Here is a 20,425-nt window from a genome sequence, read left to right on the forward strand (position 1 = left end):
TTTGCATATGAACAAGCAGATGTGTCGACATAAAGCTGTTCATTACAGCCTCCTATGTTTTCACCATCTTTAGAATGTGAGCTCCGTGTTCGCACTCCCCAGACTTCGTATACTTCTGATTGCTGTGGATGGACTAGACCACTCTGGCGATCCTTCTGCTAAGCAGCTCTGGTCCCTCTGGTTCTTCTCCTGTTTAGCTCCCGATGTCACTCATCTGTATTACGGCTGCTAACGCTTTGTCTCTTCAGCTTGGTTTGAGTTGTGTATTTTCTTGTGTTTATTTCCTGCAGTAAAAGCGTGAGATGATTTACCCTAAACATCTTCTCTGTTTCACATGTCCATTTAGAGGCACAAACCCTCAGCTAACTTCCTCTTTAGATGCATCCCCAATACCTCAACCCCAGTCACTTTCCATGAATTCAATATACTTTATAAAGTCTCTTCTGACTTATTCTTTCAATCAAATGATCTCAGGGCCAAAGGTATTGATTTCCAAACATTTGGGCAATTGTGAGATTTCTTGCGGTTTGGGTGTCTAAGTAACTAGAAGTGTGCTCTTCACATTTATTCTGTATGGATTGAATTATTTCATTTTTTAAACATTTTTGATATGTGTCTGCGTGAGGTGTGCACATCTGTATTGTATAAATGTTTCCATGTGTACAGGTGAACATAATATACGTACACGTGGAGGCTCAAAGTCAATACAGAGAGTCTTCCTGACCAGGATCCACTGTACCGCTGAGATGGGGATTTCACTCCTCTCCTTGACCCTGATCTGCTTATCCTCAGGATCCCATATCTCTCCCTCCACAGCACTGCAATTACAGGCCTGCTTCACAGCCACCCCACTTTTACAGTTTCTGGAGAGCAGGACTCTGACCCTTGCTCTCACAAGGCAAACCGTTTATCTACTGAGTCATCTGTCTAACTCTGTTTCAGTCATTTTAAATGTATCAAGCTTTATTTGAGGGTCCAGAATACGGTCTACTGTGGTTTAAATAGTTCCAGACTACAGAAGTATTTATCAGTCTGGTTTTTCATCAGTTTTATAAAAATTAATTTAGATCAAGATAGTTTATTGTAGTCATGTGTTTATCCTATTGTCTGTCTAGTGTAATTATTAAAGAGGTTTTAAATCTGGGATTTCTAAAGCTTAACTGTTGTGTTTGGTGTGTAAACTTTAGAGTTGTTATATATGCCTAGAAACTTATTGCTTTAACGTCTTTATCTCTGGCAACATATCTTTAGGTAAAATCCACCACCCGCACACATAATTAACTATATGACCATTCAGCTGCATTTTGATCAACACTGGTATGCATCTCAGTTCTGTCCTATGGTACGGCAGGGGTTGAGCAACGCTCACGTCTCCCTCGCAATTCTGAATTCTGAAATGTCCTTGATTAAGGAGTCTTCTAGTATCCGACACCTTTCCTACAGACGCCACCACCCAGCATCCTCCAGCACGGCACGGGGAAATGGGTCTCTGAAGGTGGACATTTTCTATACCAACCACCTGCTTTTCACATAACTAACTCGGAGACTTAAGATAAGTTATAAATGCTCAGTTGACATCTCAGACTTGCTACTAAGTCTTATGCTTAAATTAATCCATACTTCCTATTTACTGTCTGCCACTCAGCTCATGTCTTGTTACCTCATGTTCTCCGTGTCCCTAGTGGCTGACTGGCGTCTCCTGACTTTGCCTTTCTCCTTCCCAGCCTCCTCAATTTGATTGTCCCACCTAACTTTATCCTGCCTTGCTATAAGCCATTGGCGTCTTGATTACCCAATGAGAGTGATGCGTGTTCACAGTGTCCAGAAGGATTATCCCGCAGCAGGGTCTCCAATCATCTTCTCTTCTTTTCATGAAGCCGTATCTCCCACCCAAAGGGCCCACCCCACATGATTAGCTGATCCTAGTTTGCACAGCATTGGGGTCAGTGCTGCAATCGATGACTTTGTGGGAATATGAAAGACAAACATGCCGAGCATCATAGCGCGATCCCAGCCGTACTCTCCACTGACTGGGTCTAAATAGTTTAAGTTAGTCTCTTGTAAGAATCTCATAATTGTCTTGCAGTCTAAGGGAGTCATGTGTCTGATTTGATTAAACATTGAATTTAGATAACGTGTCTTTTATACACAGAAAGAGCATCAAACAGAGCCGTGGACCCGAGTGACAGGAGTTGGGAAGGAGCAGTGGCAGGCGCTGCAGTATGACTTGTTCATCCAATCAAGAAGAACAGGGAAAGCCAATTAACTCGCTATAAATTCCCTTGCTGAGAAATCCACCTGTACAGCATGCCTCACTATTACACTAAAGGGCCTTTATTAGAAAGACATGCAGCCACACAAGGCTCACTTATCCCCTGCCTTTATTTACCCAACACCATCAGTCTGATAAAGTGAAGTCAAAACTGAATAACTGCTACGATGATACCTTGGAGTCCCTAGTCTCTTTATGAGAGATGAGGGCTCCTGGCGCTCAGCACATCAGCGTCAGAGGAGAGCCGCAGAAGCAGGCTGATTCTGCAGATGGAGATGTTTGCTTGTGTGGTCCTTGGTGCGGAGATGCTATCACCCACTCTGGAAACTGACCCCTTCAGTAGCACCTCCACGTCGTGTCTCCAGCCTGCTCTGTAAGAGCAAAGACACTTAGCTCCTTATAATCACACAGAAACTTCAAATAGGGGTGGATGTGTGCATCCAAACACATCCCATCCTGGTTTAATATCAAATGATGCCTTCTCGTTAGGAAAGATGTTTCTTGAAGAAAACTGCTAATTAATGCAGATTTAATTGAAAAAAATTAAAATTTCAATCTTTCTGCAATAAAGTATCTCATTTAAAAACAGTTGTTCTTGAAACACGCATAGGCTAACCCTTTCTCTCTCTCTCTCTCTCACACACACACACACACACCTGCATGCACATGACAAGTGCTAACATAGACATGTTCAGAACAAGCCATTTTTAAAATCTCACCGGTTAGTTAAATATGCATTGACTCTATCCCAGCCATACTATTTGACCACACATGCTTCAGTACATGATAAAACATGACCATGGTATGAGAGCCATCTTTGACCACATGCGACTCTCCTCTCTTATCAAAGAAGCAGCTCTTTGTGGCAAAGATGAGCACAGAAAGCTGCGTCTGGCCAGAGCACACACAACAACCGATCATGAGGTGCCATTTTCCAGTGGATGTGCCTACAGCACAAGCCCTGAACCTGAGGCTCAGGGAACACATCGGAAGAGGGAACAGAAAAACTGCAAGAGTCAGAGGACCAGAAAGTCATCCATGGAGTTTCATCTCCTACAAACGACAAGGATACATCACCGCTGATGTCTCAACAATACAGTTGTCTCAACAATACAAGACACCAATGCAATACCTAAAGAGGTACTTCCATGGAAGGGGAAGATCTTATGGGGTTCCTGTCCATAGCCAAAGAACTACAGGCAACTAAGGAATGCTGAGACACCAAGAAATAGTCTTCCCCCAGGAAGAGCCCCCAACTGGTTATCCAATACCATGTGATCAGTCCTAAAATCATATACATTCAAGTACCACTAAACAGACTCAGCAGGTTCTATTTATATATCTACATATATAGGCATACACGCACATGTGTGTGTATATATGTAACAATGATAATTAAAGAAAAATAGACCAAAAAATGGAAAAGGAATTGGGGGAGGACATGCGAGGGGTTGGAGAGAAGAACGGACAAGCATAATTATAATTAAAATAAAAATTATCTAGCCAGGCAGTCAGTGGTGACACATGCCTGTAATCCCAGCACTCAGGAGGCAGAGGTAGGTGAATATTTTTCTCAAAAAACAAAACAAAACAACAACAACAAAAATTTTAATGAAAAAAAAAACAATCGTGAAGTAATGAAACATTTTACTAGTTAATAAAGAAGGTAGAAGCTAAAGGCTAAGTGTGTGGGGTCCAGAAGTACACAGAGCATCTCCCAGAAGGGGTCAAGGCCAAGGCATGGGGTTGACCAGCAAGGGGCAAGGCAGGGGCTGACCGGCAAGGCTCATTATCAATACAGTGCAAAGTGCCTGAGTTTGCTCAGCCACAAAAGGCACCCCAGCTAACTAGGACAGCGTGGTTACTCTCATACCTGAAAACACAATTCTCTTTTTGGCAGGATGTAATTTAGCAGCATTAGAAGACAGAATAGATTTGCATGAAAACCATGTATAGATTACAAGCTGAAGAATTTCCACTTGGTTAAACATCAGATCACTTGCCCGCTGTATCAGACTTTGACTGCTGTGGTAAATGGCATCCTTGGTGGATGAGCTATGTTGGCAGGACATCCCATGAAGCAGTGCAGCATCCCCCCACCCTGCCCCGATTCTGCCAGAATCCTCACTTCACCCTACATATCAGCCTCCCATAGGCTTAGCTCTGCTGGATTCTGAGCTCCATGAGCTCTCATCCCAGTTCATTCCCTCAGCAGCCCCTAGCTTTACTCAAGTGGCTAATTTCCACCCTGACCTAAAGGAGCCTGTTTCCCAAGCTCTGTTCTGAGCCCATCTCCACGTGCGTACCCTTCCTCCCTAGATTGGATGCCTACCGTGCTCAAACTGATTTTGTCTGCCACTGAGTTCAGTCGACTGAAGCTATGATTCTATGACTCATTTTTATTGATGCCCATCCTGGGCTGGTCATTGTGTCTCCAAGCTATGTAGCATACCCCGGTCTTCTCGTTCATCTTTACGGCTTTACTGTCATCTACACACTTCCACAGGTGAGAACAGAGAGCAGAGATGAATGAATACATAACATTGCTGTGATAAATAATTCTTGCAGATTGGCTATTTAGATTCTGCAATATTAGGGATTTAATTTAGTATCTAGCAAGCTCATAGAAACCCTCTACCTTTGAGCTATAACCCTAACCCAATGTGTGTGCAATAAATTCCTAATCACCTTGTGATTGGTTAGTCATGGTTCTCAACATATCACACGTGGAAAGAAGAAACGTCAGCGGAAGAGTTGCCGCCATCAGATTGGCCTGTAGCGGTGTCTGTAGGAGGGCCCAGCCCACTGCGTACAGTGCCACTTCTCGGCCAATGGCCTTGGGCCGTGCCAGGAGGTATCTGAGGAAGTCAGAGGAAGCACACAGGTTCTCCACGGCTCCTGCTGCTGCTTCTTCTTGAATTTCTGCCTTGATTTCCCTCCATGATGGACTGCGATGTGAAAGTGTAAGCCAAATAATTCATCCTATCCCAAGTTGCTATCGGTCATAGTGTTTATCACAGTAACAGAAAGCCAACCAGGACACACCTGAATCTCATATATTTGGTGATTTGCATAGTTATTGTGTCTCACAGTAACTAGACAGGAAAAAGAATCCCTTGTTCCAGAATGTTGTAGGTAACATTGTCTTCTTACGCATTCTCTTATTTTTAAAATCCCACAACACTTACAACTGTGACGTTTAAACAGCTCTCATCTATAAGAACCTCTTTCTACTTGGAATGAACTCTTCTGTGTGTCAGGGATAAAGGACTTGGTTAGTCATTCTCCAAGACCTTGAGTTATGTTGTTTATCACAACCTTAGAAGTCCCTTCCTAAGATTCTAACCAGTATTCTCCCAGGTCCGATAAAGACATCATAGATGCCAAGCCTGCAATGTGGTCTCTGTGGTGATGCCTGGTGTCTGAAAGGATTAGTATCGACTCAGGACTGCCAAGACCAAGTTCTCAGCACAAAGGAGATTTATTTGCCCCAGAGGTTCAGAGGGCAGGGAATCAGAGAGAAAGGCAGAGGAGGACAAGGGAGAAGGGGAAGGAAACAAGGGAGAGGGGAAAGGGTGTTTGTCCCAGAGGACAAAAGACAGCCTCTGGATAGAAAGGAAGAAGACGTGGCCCATTGGCAAACAGTGGCTTATAAAGGTAAAAGGGAAACCCCATGTTAGGATTAGGTGTTTAATTTTAATTGGGCATGTTAATTAGGTGAGCCAAAGTGAGTTTTTGATTGCTGGACCTCACTACCAAGGTCATCATAGCCAAATCTTGGTAGTTGGCCTTTGGAGGAGGAAGTGACCAAATGAGAAAATAGATCTTGGTGGCCAGCTTTAGAAATGTAATCTAACAGTTCTTTTAGCACGGCAGAGAGAACTAGGGAGAAGGGCAAGGTTTGCCAGAGCTATGTTTGCCATGCTTGAACTGGCTAGATTCCCTTCAAATGTGCTTGACACTGAAGAGGCAAGCTGGTGTTTAGTGATAGCGGTAGGAAAGCCGAGTGGTACAAACAGTGAAAGGATGTTTTCTTGGTGAGGCACTCAGGTTTTCTGTCTTTCACTGAACCCTGAAAATAAGCAAAGTGAACATTAGTTCTTAACTAAAGTATAAAATCTTGAGAATATCCCCCTATTTAAAAAAATCTTATTTTCAGACTCATGGAAAATCCCTTGTTAACAATATTGTCTTTGTAAAGCAGTACAAATGATGTTGAGAGGTAGAACTGGGTTAGAGAGACCAAAAACGCCCTTGAATGAGAGAAGGCAACAGAGATGAACTAAAGGAAGCCAAACAAAGACAGGCATTCCTACCCAGGCCTTTGGGTTCTGTAATATACGTGCTTCTCCTCGGCCAAGGGAGTAGAGCAGACAGACACAGATGTGACTTCTGGAAGTGTTTCACACCCTCAGGAGTCTTGGAAGCTCCTGGATCTCCTGGGTGAAGAATGATGATGGGCCAGCAGCCAGCTGGATTTCCAATTCAGGCCAGGCTTCACTGTACCTTAAACTTTAAAGGGACATGCCAGTTTTCTGCTGAGATCTCATTTATTTCTATGTTGAAATCTCAGTAATCGATCTCTTCACTTTGTTTCAAACCAACTGCTTAAGACCATCCCTACTGGGTACACTTGGAAACTTCTTTGTCCTTGGATCCATTTGCCAGAGAACATGAACCACCATTCCAAATAAATGTCCTGGGGAGAAAAGTGATAGATTTGGACATTACATTTTAATATAGCAAGCTAGTCTTACCCCTGTTAGAAAAAAATGTCAAAAAAAAAATAAAGGCAAAAAATGCCATTGTTGTCAGGAAACAATGTTTACACCTGTGATTTTATAGTACCATCGGCCTTTTTAATGGTACTAAGTTTAGAAGTGGCGATTACCGTTCTTGAATTCGATTCCACCGTTAAACTTGTCTTCGGATCCATGGATACACCCTCATCACCCTCATGAAGCACTGTGGGGCTTTTGTACATTCATAATGGACATTGATTTCAAACAGAACTGGCTTGTGAAGAGGTATCCTGTGCCATCTTTTTACTTGTGTTTATTGTTTTGGACTTTCTAAACGAGCAGGAGAAAGTTTACCAAGAGAGGAATGAAGTAGGCACAAGCTGAGGGACACAGGAAGGAGCTAAACAGTGGCAGAACCTTACCATGGAGGAGGTTGCTGTTCAGCTGTCGGTAGCGTGTCCCACAGTCTTATAAAGGGATGTATCAATGCCACAGAGGACAGGGATGTATCATTAGCCCAAGGGATGGGCTCAGAGTGTGCATGAATGCCCATGAGTTGGGAACTCACAGAAGCTTTCAATATTCTTATCAACAACCAGAAATCTAGTGCAAATATTGCATCCGTTATGTCTTTCATAAAATTAGTGAGAGCTTTTCTGTGGGAACAGCACAGTTTTTTTTCATGTTATTTTAGTCATGCAAAAAGATCTTCCAGTGAACATTTATTTATAGAAACACATAGTGAAGTTGTCTAAAACCCAGCCTTTTAGGAACAACTGCAGCTAATTCTTCCAGGGATGTGCACTGTGTGGAAGACGTAAACAAAGTGATGCACGATTTCAGTGGGGTGAGATCTGAAGATGGCGATCACATAGGGGTGGAGAGCAGAACGGTGGTTTCCAGAGGCTGTGGAAATCAGTGGAGAGGGACCAATGGGCAGATGATGGCCTGAGATGTATAATCACAGTTGTTTAGGAAAAACAAGTCAAAAATCAACTGTAGAGAATGGAAGCTATTGATACAATCAACTCCTTTTATTTATAGTATATGTGTGTGCATGCATGTGTGTGTGAGCGTGAATGTGTGTGTGTGCATGCATGAGTGTTTCTTTTATGTGAGAATGTGTGCATGTGTGCGTGTATGTATGTGTGTGTGCACACATGTGCGCATGTGTGTATGTGTGTGTGGTGTGTGTGTGTGTGTGCACGCGTGTGCATTTGTATTTGGAATCCAGAGGTTGACATCTGGTACCTTTCTCAATTCTACCTCAAATTTTGAAACATCCCTCACTGGATCTGGCTCACTGTTCAGTTCAGCAAGACTAAGCAGCCAGTGGGTCCCGGGTACCCTTGTCCCTCCCAGTCCTGGCATTATAACCGGGTCACGTTGCACAGCTTTTTATGAGTGCGGGGATTCAAACTCAGGTCCTCAGGCTTGCACAGTGAGTGCTTCACTGACAGAGGCAGTAAAGTGAAAATAGACACAATCCGGGTGTTGAGTGTTCTCACCACAGAAACGACCCCACAGAGCAACAAGACTTAGTGACCTGGGAGTCTCACATCTGTCATCCCTGCAATCACCAGGCAGAAGCAGATCGCCAGCCTGAAAACAACCGAGGAGGCACAGCTGGATTCTGCCTAAGATTTAAAAAAGACAAAAGTGACATCCTACCACAGTTCCCGCGCCACGCTCTACACACACATATGAACGGCATTTCATCACACCTTATTGTAGGTGATGTCATCATTGCAACTGCCCAGTGCCTGTGGCTACTCCACTCCGTCTGCCTGACTAGCTGTGGGAGAGCTTGAGGACTCAAACCCAATCTCCAGCTCCTCTGTAACCTCTCCCCTATTTGAGACAAGCTCTGCTTTTAGGCTGAATATGCTATTTATATTTTTAGTTTCTATTGAAAGCATTTTCTTAAAATTTGGTCAAGGCAATGAGAAGAATCCCATAGACCCATAAAGAGAACCAACATAATTCATGTGGGTTATGAATTTCTGAATTTCCAGTTGAATTTCTGGATCTGGAAAGAAGATGGTTTAGCAGACTGGATCTCACCCTTTCTCGAGCCTATCAGTCATGTGGGAATCTTGTTTAAAGAGGCTGTGGTTCAGTGGATGACGGGCAGGACCTGATGCTGGGGTCTGCATTTTTTATGATGTCATTTTTTAGTCTCTGGAGCTACCACTCGAGTACAGTGTGACTCTTTTCCCTTTACAGATTTTAGCACGTTGTATCCGTCTTGAGAAAGTCACAGTAGATATGTTTAATATGCAGGCTACCCAGTACCATTATTGATCTTATTTTGCCAATAAAACTGAGCATTTCAAAGAGGTCAATAGGTGCCCAGATATGCCCAGCTTGTGGAAAGGCAATTATAAAGCCACGCTACAGGCTGGCTTTCTGGTTCAACAGCGCATTCCAACATCTAACCACTGCTTCATAGAAAGTGATGCATCCAGACCCATATTTTGCATTTCTATGCACGTCCACCATGACACCATGCATCAGCAGATGCAGGCATAGGCTCCTGGTGCAGGTGCAACACCCCAGAAGGCTCATAAACACCCAGGTTGTATCCATTCCCCCATAAGTAGACCTGAGTTCTGGTTCTCCGTGTGCCCCCTTCATGGACCCCAGCCATGGCCTAGTGGGCAGACTTGTAGGTACACAGGTCTTTCCCCCTTTTGTTCCTCGCGATTTGCAGGGCCGTTTGACCTCTGGCTCCCTGGCTCTTCTGTTATTGCACCGGCTTGAGGGTTTAGCTTAGAAAGAACTTGGCCCTCTTTTGTTATGGTAATTCCACCTGTAAACAAGGTTCCAGCCCTATATGCCTGCCCTATACGCCTGCCACGCCTGCCTCCCGCAGCTGATTCTGGCCTGGGGCACCAGGCACCTGTCATCCTCTTCCACTGCTCCTGATGGGAGGGGGCTTTGCCCTTTTGCCCCCGTTGCCCACTAGTATATATACCCGACTTGAGTTTAATAAAATGGCCATTTACTCTTTGGTGAATGAGCAGGTCTCCTTGTGTCTTTGTGCTTCAACCCTTAGGATATTAATCCATTCTCGTGGACTCGGTTCGGGAAAGCGAGCGCCTGAATCGGGTGTGGGTATTCACAGAAAAGTGCGGTGCCCGACACAGACTTAGTTTGTTCCATTTATCTGCAGTCACTTAAATGTAAGTTCATGGCTGGAGCAGCTGCTCTCAGCCCCTCCCATGGTCCTTCTCTCTCCTGTCACTCACTCCTTCCTTGATCCCGTTCCCAGCTCTGCCTTCCTGCTCCATGCCATTCAAGAACAGCCTTATTCTTCCCCATTCGTTGGTGTGACATTTTTGTCTCCTTTTATTTGTGACTTTTATTTTGCCCCTCTCCCTTCTATTCATGACACATGAGAAAAGAACCAAGACTTAAAGTTCCAGGAAACATTCTTATACTTTGCAGACGAGGGAATCGCACCCTATCTGGCTTATAACACGCTTGGTCCTTAATCTTCTGTTTTAACTTTCATCACCTCTGCCACTTCCTTAGAAAATTGCCTTCCCCGAGGTGGGAAGAACATGTGAGATCCGCGTGACTGACTCTTCCACCAGCTCCTCACCTCTGGGCACCTCCTGCGCTGTGGATCTGCAAATGCAAAAAGGGGTCATGGTGGCCGAAGCCTCATTTCATGGGTGTTTAAAAGGCGTAAGCAGAAGAAATGTTGTCAGTTTCACTGAGAAATGTGCACTGACATTCAGCAGCAGCAAGGAGGGGTTCCAGTGTGGGGGAGATTTTAGGTCCTCCTTGATTTCTACACTGTTATTCTATAGGGCATCTTGTATAATTTGTGAGGGGTAAAATTGAAGAAACACAGTTCCCAGGCAAAGTCAGGCATCACTTAAATTTACAGGAGATACAGCAACAGACTGGTCTTTATTCCATGTGTTTGTCCAGGCAGTTGGAAGAACAGGCACTGAAAACATAAACAGACAAACAAATACATATATAAATAAGAAAATAAAACACTTCCCTGTCGTGCACTGCCACCTCCCCCCACCCCCCAGTCTGTGCTCTATGCGCTAGAATACAGTTCACGAGCTTCAGGCAAGGGGCTGGAGGTTGAGGAAACACATGCAGAGACAGACCAACACATGGACCTCAATTCGCTGGTACAAAAGCCCCTCTTTAATAGCACCATGGAGGCTTAAATACCCAGCAGTCAATGGCCAACAGGTGAAAATCCCATCCTCTGATCCTCTAGGTAAGGCACAGCTTCTAGTAACTTCAGTTAGAAGGCTATAGCAGGGAAGAGCAGGGGAAGGCCAGGACTCAATTAGTCCCAACACTTCCCTGACCAAAAGATCCTTGAGTAATTTTATTAATTAATAGTAAACCATAGCATGCATGCAGCCCTGGGCTTGGACAGCCCACCCCAAGAATTGCATAAACTTATTGTTATGGTTTATGTCCATTATCCCAGCATGTAGGAGGCTGAGGTATGATGATCTGAAGTTTAAAGGCATTCTTGGCCACACGATAAGCTCAAAGTCAGCCTGGACTACATGAGATTCTACCTCAAAAGAATTGCTTTTAAAAGTGTGGCTATAAAACATTTTCAAAAATAGGTCATGGATTTGAAAGAAAAGAGGGAAGGTCATATGAGAGGGTTTGGAGAAATGGAAAGAAGGGGGAAATTATGTAACCATATTATAATCTCAAAAAGAAAAAATAAAAACATTTTCACAAATAATTTTTTACTCAATTGATGTATGTTGGTCTAATGGAGATAAAGCTATGTCCACGTTTTACATACACAAAAAAATAAGAATGTCTTCTAAAACCGCAATCCCCATGCCACAGAGAGACTAACTGTGTCTCTCATCTAAGTGTTAAAATGAAGCTAGAGTGTGACCTGGATGAAATACAAGGGTTTTGCATGCCATTGGGTAGAAAAGCTTCTTACACTGGAGTTTTGGGATTCTGCTGAAGTTAAGACATGATACCATCCGAGTGCCAGGGGCTGAGGAGCTTGGGTGGCAGAGATTGATGTCTCTTTGAATCCCACACCTCAGAGGCAGGTGGCAGAGGGTCTGGCCCACTTCAAACTTGGAAGGCATGAAAGAGGAGAGGAGTCCTCAGCACGCCTTTGTCACCAGCTTCCTGCGTGCAGATTGATGTTCCTTGGGGAGAAAGAATGGCTGCTGAAGGCCATAGTGCATTGCCTTAACACATGTGAGTCTACAGCCAAGAGTACCTGGGCCTAAATATACAAAGCGCTCTCAAAACTATACAGAAAAATACAAACAGAAGAGATTTTTGCAGAAGCTCCCAAACAATACAGACTATGGCACCGTTCTTGGCTGAGGATTCGTACTAGATAAGACCCTAAAGCTGAAGATATCGTGTGCTTTGGACACAGGACACAAAGAAATAATGATTAAGTGAGCGTGAACTCCCCGTTCCTGCTATAGAGAGTCTACAGTCCCTGAAGGTGCTCTGAAGAAAGCTCCTCAGCTAACTCATTTGGCTGTAGATCATGTGTGCTACAATGCTGGACCACAAGGCAAACCCTGCACACGGGTACAGCAGAGTGCAGCTGTTATGTATGGTACTGATGGTTAATGCAGAGACTCAGGTTCGGTAAAAAGACTGAGAACAAGTGACTGACGAGCTCTCAGCCTTTCACAGGACATCTATACCATCCCCCATCATACACACACGGGGGGGCGGATAATTCTAGGAGACTAAGGTTAATTTAGAAAAACAGTCTTACTCCATGGGATATGTGGGTAAGTACTCAACCAATGTAACAGTGAATGAAGCCCAGACTGATAGTTAGATCGAAAGTTTAAATATCACGTAGGCAGTTTTTAAAAGATTCTGAAGAGATGATCGTCGGATACACTGCTCGTGCAAGAGTAAGTTGGTGTCGAACACCACTGTAGAAACACACTAAATGGCTGGGCTTTGTGTAGATATACACACTCATTCTAAGTGTAGATGGCAAAGAAACACAAAATGCCAAGGCAGATTCAGCCGCAAGGACCTTGAATAGAGTTATTTAAAATGACTGAAATGTGTAGGGGTCATAATTACTGACGTTAAAGGGATTATGACAAATCCCCCTGTAAGTGAATACCATGACCCCTCCTGCCCCCTTCCTTTCCATGAGTGACCTAGTGATAACCAAGAAGGTGAAAATGCAGAGAGTCCCTTCTAAGGGCAGGGATATCAGAGAAAGGGCCAGAGCACAGTTGAAGGCAAACAGACTGCTAAAAGCATAACTATTTTCCAAAAGTAATGCGCTGGCAATGCAGACTGAAGTTCTCCAGCTTGTACGACAGTGGCATGAACCTCCCAGCACCCCAGACCTCCAGCCAGTCACGTGTGTAGATGTCTTCCATGATATTTTTTTTAATATGATAAGGAAAATAACTGAAATTCACATCTGGGCCAGAGCGATAGAGACAAGAAAATCCTATGTGAGACTGTCACAAGATTCTACGAGAACTCATTTAATGAAAGCCTGCATGCAGAGCCAGGATGGAGGCTGAGAAAATAACACACCTAGTAATTTACAGAAATCCTGGTGAGGGCATTGAACTTCCTATAATCTACTATATGAGGATTTTGAGTCAATCTTATCTACAGCTTAGGAAATAGGCTGACCCAAATTTGCCATTTTGATTGTAAAAATCCTAGATTTCTATGCAGCCCTTAGAAATGAAGCTTCCAAGGGCTGGGTAACAGTTGATAAGATTTTCCAGGCTTATATTATTTAGTGAACATGCAAGTACAGAACTACACATCAAGTGTAATAATTTAACATTTTCATGCACAGATAAGGCATCACTATAAGAACTGTTAATAGTGGCTCTCGGCAGGAGGTGACGTGCACAGTGATTTTTGTATTCTTTGTCTGTATTTCATATAAAAATAGTGCTATCATCCTGAGTCTGTCTGATACCATGCACCCTCCCTTGGCAAGGTTATCTGTGGACCTATGCATCTTAGGTCAGCTTCTGAAGAAACAGAACCCCAAACCAGGAGCCTGTTTCAGGGATTTCAAGCTTCCGGTAAAAGAGAAATTGTAATATGAGGACAGAGAAGAACTGTGTCTGGAGATTACTGACACGTAGTAACCCTCATGTTCCCTTTAAAACTGACACTTATGTGGCTCCCGACATCTAAAGGTGGAAGATCAGCTTAGAAATTGAGCATGTATCCATGAGAGTTTCAAAGTGTTTTGAAGTCTGAGGATAGAGCTTGGGTAGTAAAGTGCTTGCTTGGTTGGCAGGATGCCAAAGTCCAACGTCCAACACATGACCTGAGCAAGATCATATAGACCTGTAGACCCAGCTCTCAAGAGACAGGGAGAGGAAGATCAGAAGTTCAATGTTATTCTTTGCTCCAGGGCAGGTTTGACACCTAATGAGATAAAAAGGGAGTGGGTCAAGGGAGAGGGGAGGTGGAGTGGAGGGGAATCATGATCTGGATATATCTTATGAGAAAAGAATTTATTTTCAAGAAGAGGGAAAATAGTAAGAGAGAGAAGTAGCTAAAGAGACAGACTCTAGATTTGGAGCCAATATAGTATGTGGCAAAGGCAAATGATTCAGCTCCCAAAGGTCAAATTGGCAGTTTGTTTTGGTTAGGAAGAACTGAGCTTTGGGGGTATCCAAAACGTCCCTCCAAGTTTTGCCGCCAGATGTAAGTGAAGGAGCAGTGAAACCACTGAACTAGACCACTCCATGGGTAGAGCAAGGGTTAATGGGGAAAGAAACGGCCAGACTGTTGATCAGGGTTAGAAAGAGTAGAGAAAAAGTGGGAGAAGCCTTGCCAGGTTTAAGGGCTCAGGTAATACGTTGGGGCACGTATGCCAGAACAGTGTGGGAGCCAGTGTGGGGACCTTGATCTGTTATAGCGTTGTTTGAGTTAATCAGGGCTTAGACACCTTGCTGGAGGCAGTTATTTGGTTGTAGGGCCTGGAGCTGGGAAGTAATGGCGTTTTCTGACCAACGGAAACGAGCTTTACAAGACTGGGGGATGTTGAGTGTAGGTAGCAATCCTTCTGTCCAGCCTGAGCTGAGCCCAGACTGTCAATCAGAACATCAGCAGCAGCACCACCATGTGGGGGACCTAACAGTTATCTCAGGAAGCCCCCATTCCCTCCGCTGTCAGGAAATAGCATCTCTTTAAACTCAAGCACTATTGTCTAACGGCGCTGAATCTGACTGCAAGTCTCCTGCCACCGTGCAAGCCCAGGGGAAGGGAAGCATGGCCACAGTTCTGGGCTCCACCAGTTTTCCAAGGAAAGGGTGTAACTCCGGGCTGAGTTAGGAACTGCGAGCAGAGATGTCCTTCCTGTACGTCACACACAGCCATGTTCTGCCTCAGAGAACTTTCTATACACTCAACATGACTGGAAATTCAACGCCCAGTGTTACTTATGTAAGAGTTAAGAGATTCAGGAGTTGTTCATTTGTATATTTTCTGCCTTGCTCCCGTCACTAAGCGATAGTTTCACTTTGGTTATTCATAAAATTGCAGCATTACAGAGGCGCAGCTGCCTCAGAGGGTATCACAAGGACTAACCTTGGGGATGGATCCGATCTTTACAAAATATCATGTGAGCATGTCTTTTTACACATCAGGGCACACGCGCACTTTTACTTAGAGGGAATGAAAGAGCTACCCTTGCATTGGCCACAAGGCCCTGGAGGTCCATCCGCTGTACCACTGTACCGCATACAGCAGAATCCACTCCTATTATGGCTGAATGACATCTCATTGTGTCTAGGGGAGGATGTCACATCAACTACGCCCATGTATGTGTTCATGGGCACATTGGTGAGTCAGCATCTTTGCTGCTATGAATAGCACTGCAGTACAAACCGGAAGCAGGGATTTTCACCGTATTTCCTTTGGGGATACACCCACGTGTGGGTAACTGGACCATGTGGTAGTTCTATTTGTAAATGTTTGAGGCCAATCACACCCATCCTTCCCCCATGGTGACAGCTGTTAATTTACGGCCCCAGCAGCAGTGACAGCAATCTTCTTCCCTTTGCTCTTCAGCAGACCCTGTCCATCTGCTCCTAAGTGATAGCCATTCTGACCGGGATGCCATCCCTGTGGTTTGGATTTACACTTCCCTGGGGGCTGGTGGGGGGAGTGGTTCACCTCATTCACATCTTCCTTTGAGAAATGGTGCAGGTTCCCCTCATAACTGGAAGCTAAACATGTTATCCACAGAGAAGAGAAGAGCAGATAGTGAGGAGCAACGACTTAGAGGGCCAGAGCAGAGTGGAAGCTGGGGACAGGGGCTGGCAGGACAGAGCAACAACAAGAACGTGGCCTGCTTTACAACACAGCAAGAGAGGTTCACGAAGCCTCCAAACAATGAGATGACAAGACCAGGAATTCTAATGATCTTAATAAGATAATTACCTCCTGCAAACGTGTGCTGAATTTTCTTACTGTGTCCCACAAATAGGTGCTGAATTATATTTTCATTAAAGAGACAAAGTAAACTTAGAACCGTGCTCTTCCTGGGTAGTCAATACCTCACACAGATTCCTGAGACCCTCGTTTGGAGACACATCATCTCTTCAAGCACAGAGTTTGCAAGTTTCAGGCCCTCCCCCGTCCACTGAGCAACAGGTGCACAGCTGAGGCTCCGCACCTTAACAATCCTGTATCTGGTCCACCGAGGTCTTGGAGTTCTTCTGTCTTCACACCCTGTCTTCCCAAGCCCGGGAGCCCTTCCTCGGTGGAGACACTCCCTGATCACCATGTGACCTTGCTTCTGAAAGACCTTTCTGTGTTCTCTACCCCAACCCCTAATTACTTTTCTTTACTTGTGTGCTGATTTCACACAGATATTCCCTATTATGTGCCAGCAAGTTGTCTTTCTATCTCTGGAACCGCTCCTTATCACTTTTCACCATTCCTAACCTTTATAAGTTAAACTCTGTGTGTCCCCTCTTCTATGTCCAGGTCCCCACAGCCGCTGAGACACGGTTTTAATCTGTGTCATTTTATTCAAACCGCTTTCTGAGGCCTCTAGTCATGTCTCTTGTCCCTCGGGTTTTGAGACAGCCCTCAGTCCCGCCTTCCACAGGACGATGTCTTGTGCTCTCTAGAATACTGAGTTTAGGCTCCCTTCAGATTAATGATAAAATGTCTGTTACTGAAGCCACCTAGTTTTCAGCGTTTTGTCATGGCATCCCTAGAAGATGAACACAGTGACACACACACCCCGAGGAAACTGTGCTGTAAGTTCATATATAGGCTTGCGCTGACCCCAGATGAGTTCCTGAAGCATCCTCTGCCTGGCTCTCACTGGGCCTTCAAGGACCTTTAGGGGAAAGGGTTAAGCAATGTTTAGCCAGTATGTATAGTTAGCTCCTTTCATCTCCCAAGACTTATTAGCACTCTGGGTATCAATTCACCGAGAATGAATAATAGTTTGAATGACATCAGCTTCCGCCAACATGAAGAGGTTACTATGGTAATGGAGCTAGTTTTTCAAAGCACAAAACAGCCAGCGTGCTTGGTGTATCGGCCAGGCCGGGAAAGCAGTCACGGGAAAGCTGCGGCATTCACCCTGTGAATAGCCATTTATGCAGCGTGCATGTCAGCGATTCTGCTGTGATTTTCTGAATATCAAAATGGTGGTGGCCGGGCCGGAAATCTTGGCAGGTTTCTGAAAGTGTTAACTTAACTCGTGTTCAGAGCTTTTGCTTGTTTTGTTTGTTCTTCCTTCTTCATTCCTTGGAGTTCATATTTTCAACAGGTTCGCAGGGTGAGTTTACCACCCACAGACTGAAAGGAAGACCCTCCTACAGGCTCCTTTACTATTCTCAGCGAACCATGAACTCAGCGAGTTCCCTCTCTGGCCAGTAAGACCTTACATTGTCCTGCTCTTCATCCCAGCTGATGTTTCTAGTGTAGGCTGTTGCCTGGACATATTTCCTTGAGATTTTGTTTTTATGGAAACCATTGAGATGTTAGATCCTTTTACTTTTAGATTTCTCCAATTAGTCTTTTCCAGAAAGACTTCCGAACCAGAGAGTAACGGAGAACTATCAAGACTGGCGTGTGCAAGCCTGTCTTCTAGGGAGAAGTAGGCTTGGTGAGCACTGGAAGAGACTCCTCTTCGTCAGGAACAGACACTTGAGGAAGGACAGATCAGCGCGGAGAACAATAAGGCAGCACCCCTAAAATCCAAGTCTGCCGCAGGAGCCTTCCTCCCCCGTGCTAGGCTGGCGTCCACGACGACCTTCCTGGGATCTCAGTCTCAGCAAATACATGGCCCCTTAAGAAAAGCTCATTGAATGTTCCTAGTATGTGAATGGGTGTGTAGGCGGGGCCGTCTACTGGATCACAGGGAGCCTGGGGTTGTGTCCCCAGTTCTTTTCCCAGTAACTATCAACTGCCAATAGCTCCTCAGGAAAGGCAGGACTTCATATGTGTTGGGATTTTGCTGGCTGGATCTTGTGCATGCATTCAAGGTACCATGAGTTCATATATGCAATGGACCTGTTCCATCTAGAGAATGCTGCCTCGCAGCTGACCTCCCTGAGATTCTTTCTGCCTCCTCTTGTCCCATAGTCTCTGAACCTTCAGACAGTGACTCTGACAGGCATGCTCATTCAGGACTGTGATGTGAGATTTCCTTCTGTATGCTGTAATAACCATTGGTTAATAAAGGAACTGCTTTGGGCCTATAGCAGAGCTATAGGCAAACAGAGCTAGGTGGGGAAAACTAAACTGAATGCTGGGAAGAAGAAGGGCGGAGTCAGAGAGAAGTCATGTAGCCCTGCAGGAACTTTAGCCGGTAAGCCACAGCCACGTGGCAATACATAGATTAATAGAAATGGTTTAAATTTATATGTAAGGGTTAACCAATAAGAAACTAGAGCTAATGGGCCAAGCAGTGATTTAATTAATATAGTTTCTGTGTGATTATTTCAGGAGTCTGGGCAGCTGGGAACCAACAAGTGGCCTCTATGCAATAGGGCTGAACCTCCCACAATCTCTTACTCTCTGTATGTTCCCCTGTCTGGCTCTTTTGGGAAGTTGTGGGGCCTGGCTCACAGGTGTGGGCCCCTGGGCAGAGGCCTTCGAGGGTTCTACATCAAGCTGCTTCGAGCTGCATTCTCTCTGCTTCTGATTTGCAAGTCAGCAATAACACATCCCGCACCACAGCCAGGAGCAATGGTTTCTCTTCCCGCCATCACGGACTAAAATCCCCCAAACCTATGCACCAAAACACCCCTATCCTCCTGTCACCCCGTGAATGTTTCTGTCCAGTATTTCGTCAGAACGTAAGGACATTCCCTGAGCTGAATGGCGTCAGTGCCAGGACTGCGGGAAGAAGACCTCACAGTGAGATTAGCTCACAGACCTGCTGAGGGCGGTGGTCACAGCAAGCCATGGACCTTGTGAATCACACTGTGAAATGGTTTCTATTTCTCAGTGAGAGGCATGTTTTATTTGTCTGGTCTAGCGTTTATTTTAAGAAACGGTTTCTGATACAAACAGTATACTGTCCCCCAAAGCAGGCTCAAAACAGTGGCAAAGCAGCCCCCGTTTCTGCTCAATATATTCACTGGAAACAGCCTGAGGAAAGACGAACTACCCACCCAGAACCCAGAGACTCCTCAAATTCGCCATCTGGGAGGTGCTGCACACAGTTTGACTCAACCATAGGTTCTTTCTTGGTTTCTATATGTGAGTACAGGTCCCAGAACTCCATGTGGAACTCCGTGTGGAACTCCGTGTGGAACTCCGTGTCCACACTTCTCCTGAGAGGGTCTGTTCTGACCTGGGCCACGTTTCTACCCTAGCTCTCAAATCATCCTGTCTCGGCTGGAATGGAATCACTTGAGTGGTATCTGGGACTTAAGGGGGCAGCAGTGAGTGAGGCCCCAATGGCTTTGGTTCTGGGGGCACTCACGTTTCATGTCTATGCTCCCCTCCCAAACACGCTGAAAAGTTTGGCTTACTTAGCAAACTTTATTCCCATAAGCAATTAATGATCATGCTGTGGAGCCATTTTGGAAAAGTCACATTTCTGCTTGCTGCTCAGATTCTGAAGACTTAAAAAAAATTAAGTGCCACCGGGATCCTTTCCACACAGACTCGGGAGGAGCAGTGCACGACTAGGTGGGGCCACTTCTCCCTCTTACCACCGGGATCCTAGCCACACAGACAGACTCAGGAGTGGTGCGCGTCTATATGGGGCCACTTATCCCTCTTACCACATGAAATAAAACCACCCTTCTTCTCTATTACTATGAAAGCAGTGCACAAATACAATGCAGAGTTCAAGCAAAAATCATCGAAAGTATACATTATTTAAAAAATTAAAATATGAATTACAGCTCCACACCTCAGAGGTAATAATTCTTCCTTT

Source organism: Myodes glareolus, chromosome 23, assembly GCF_982192425.1.
Source record: "Myodes glareolus chromosome 23, mMyoGla1.1, whole genome shotgun sequence".
Classification (NCBI taxonomy): Eukaryota; Metazoa; Chordata; class Mammalia; order Rodentia; family Cricetidae; genus Myodes; species Myodes glareolus.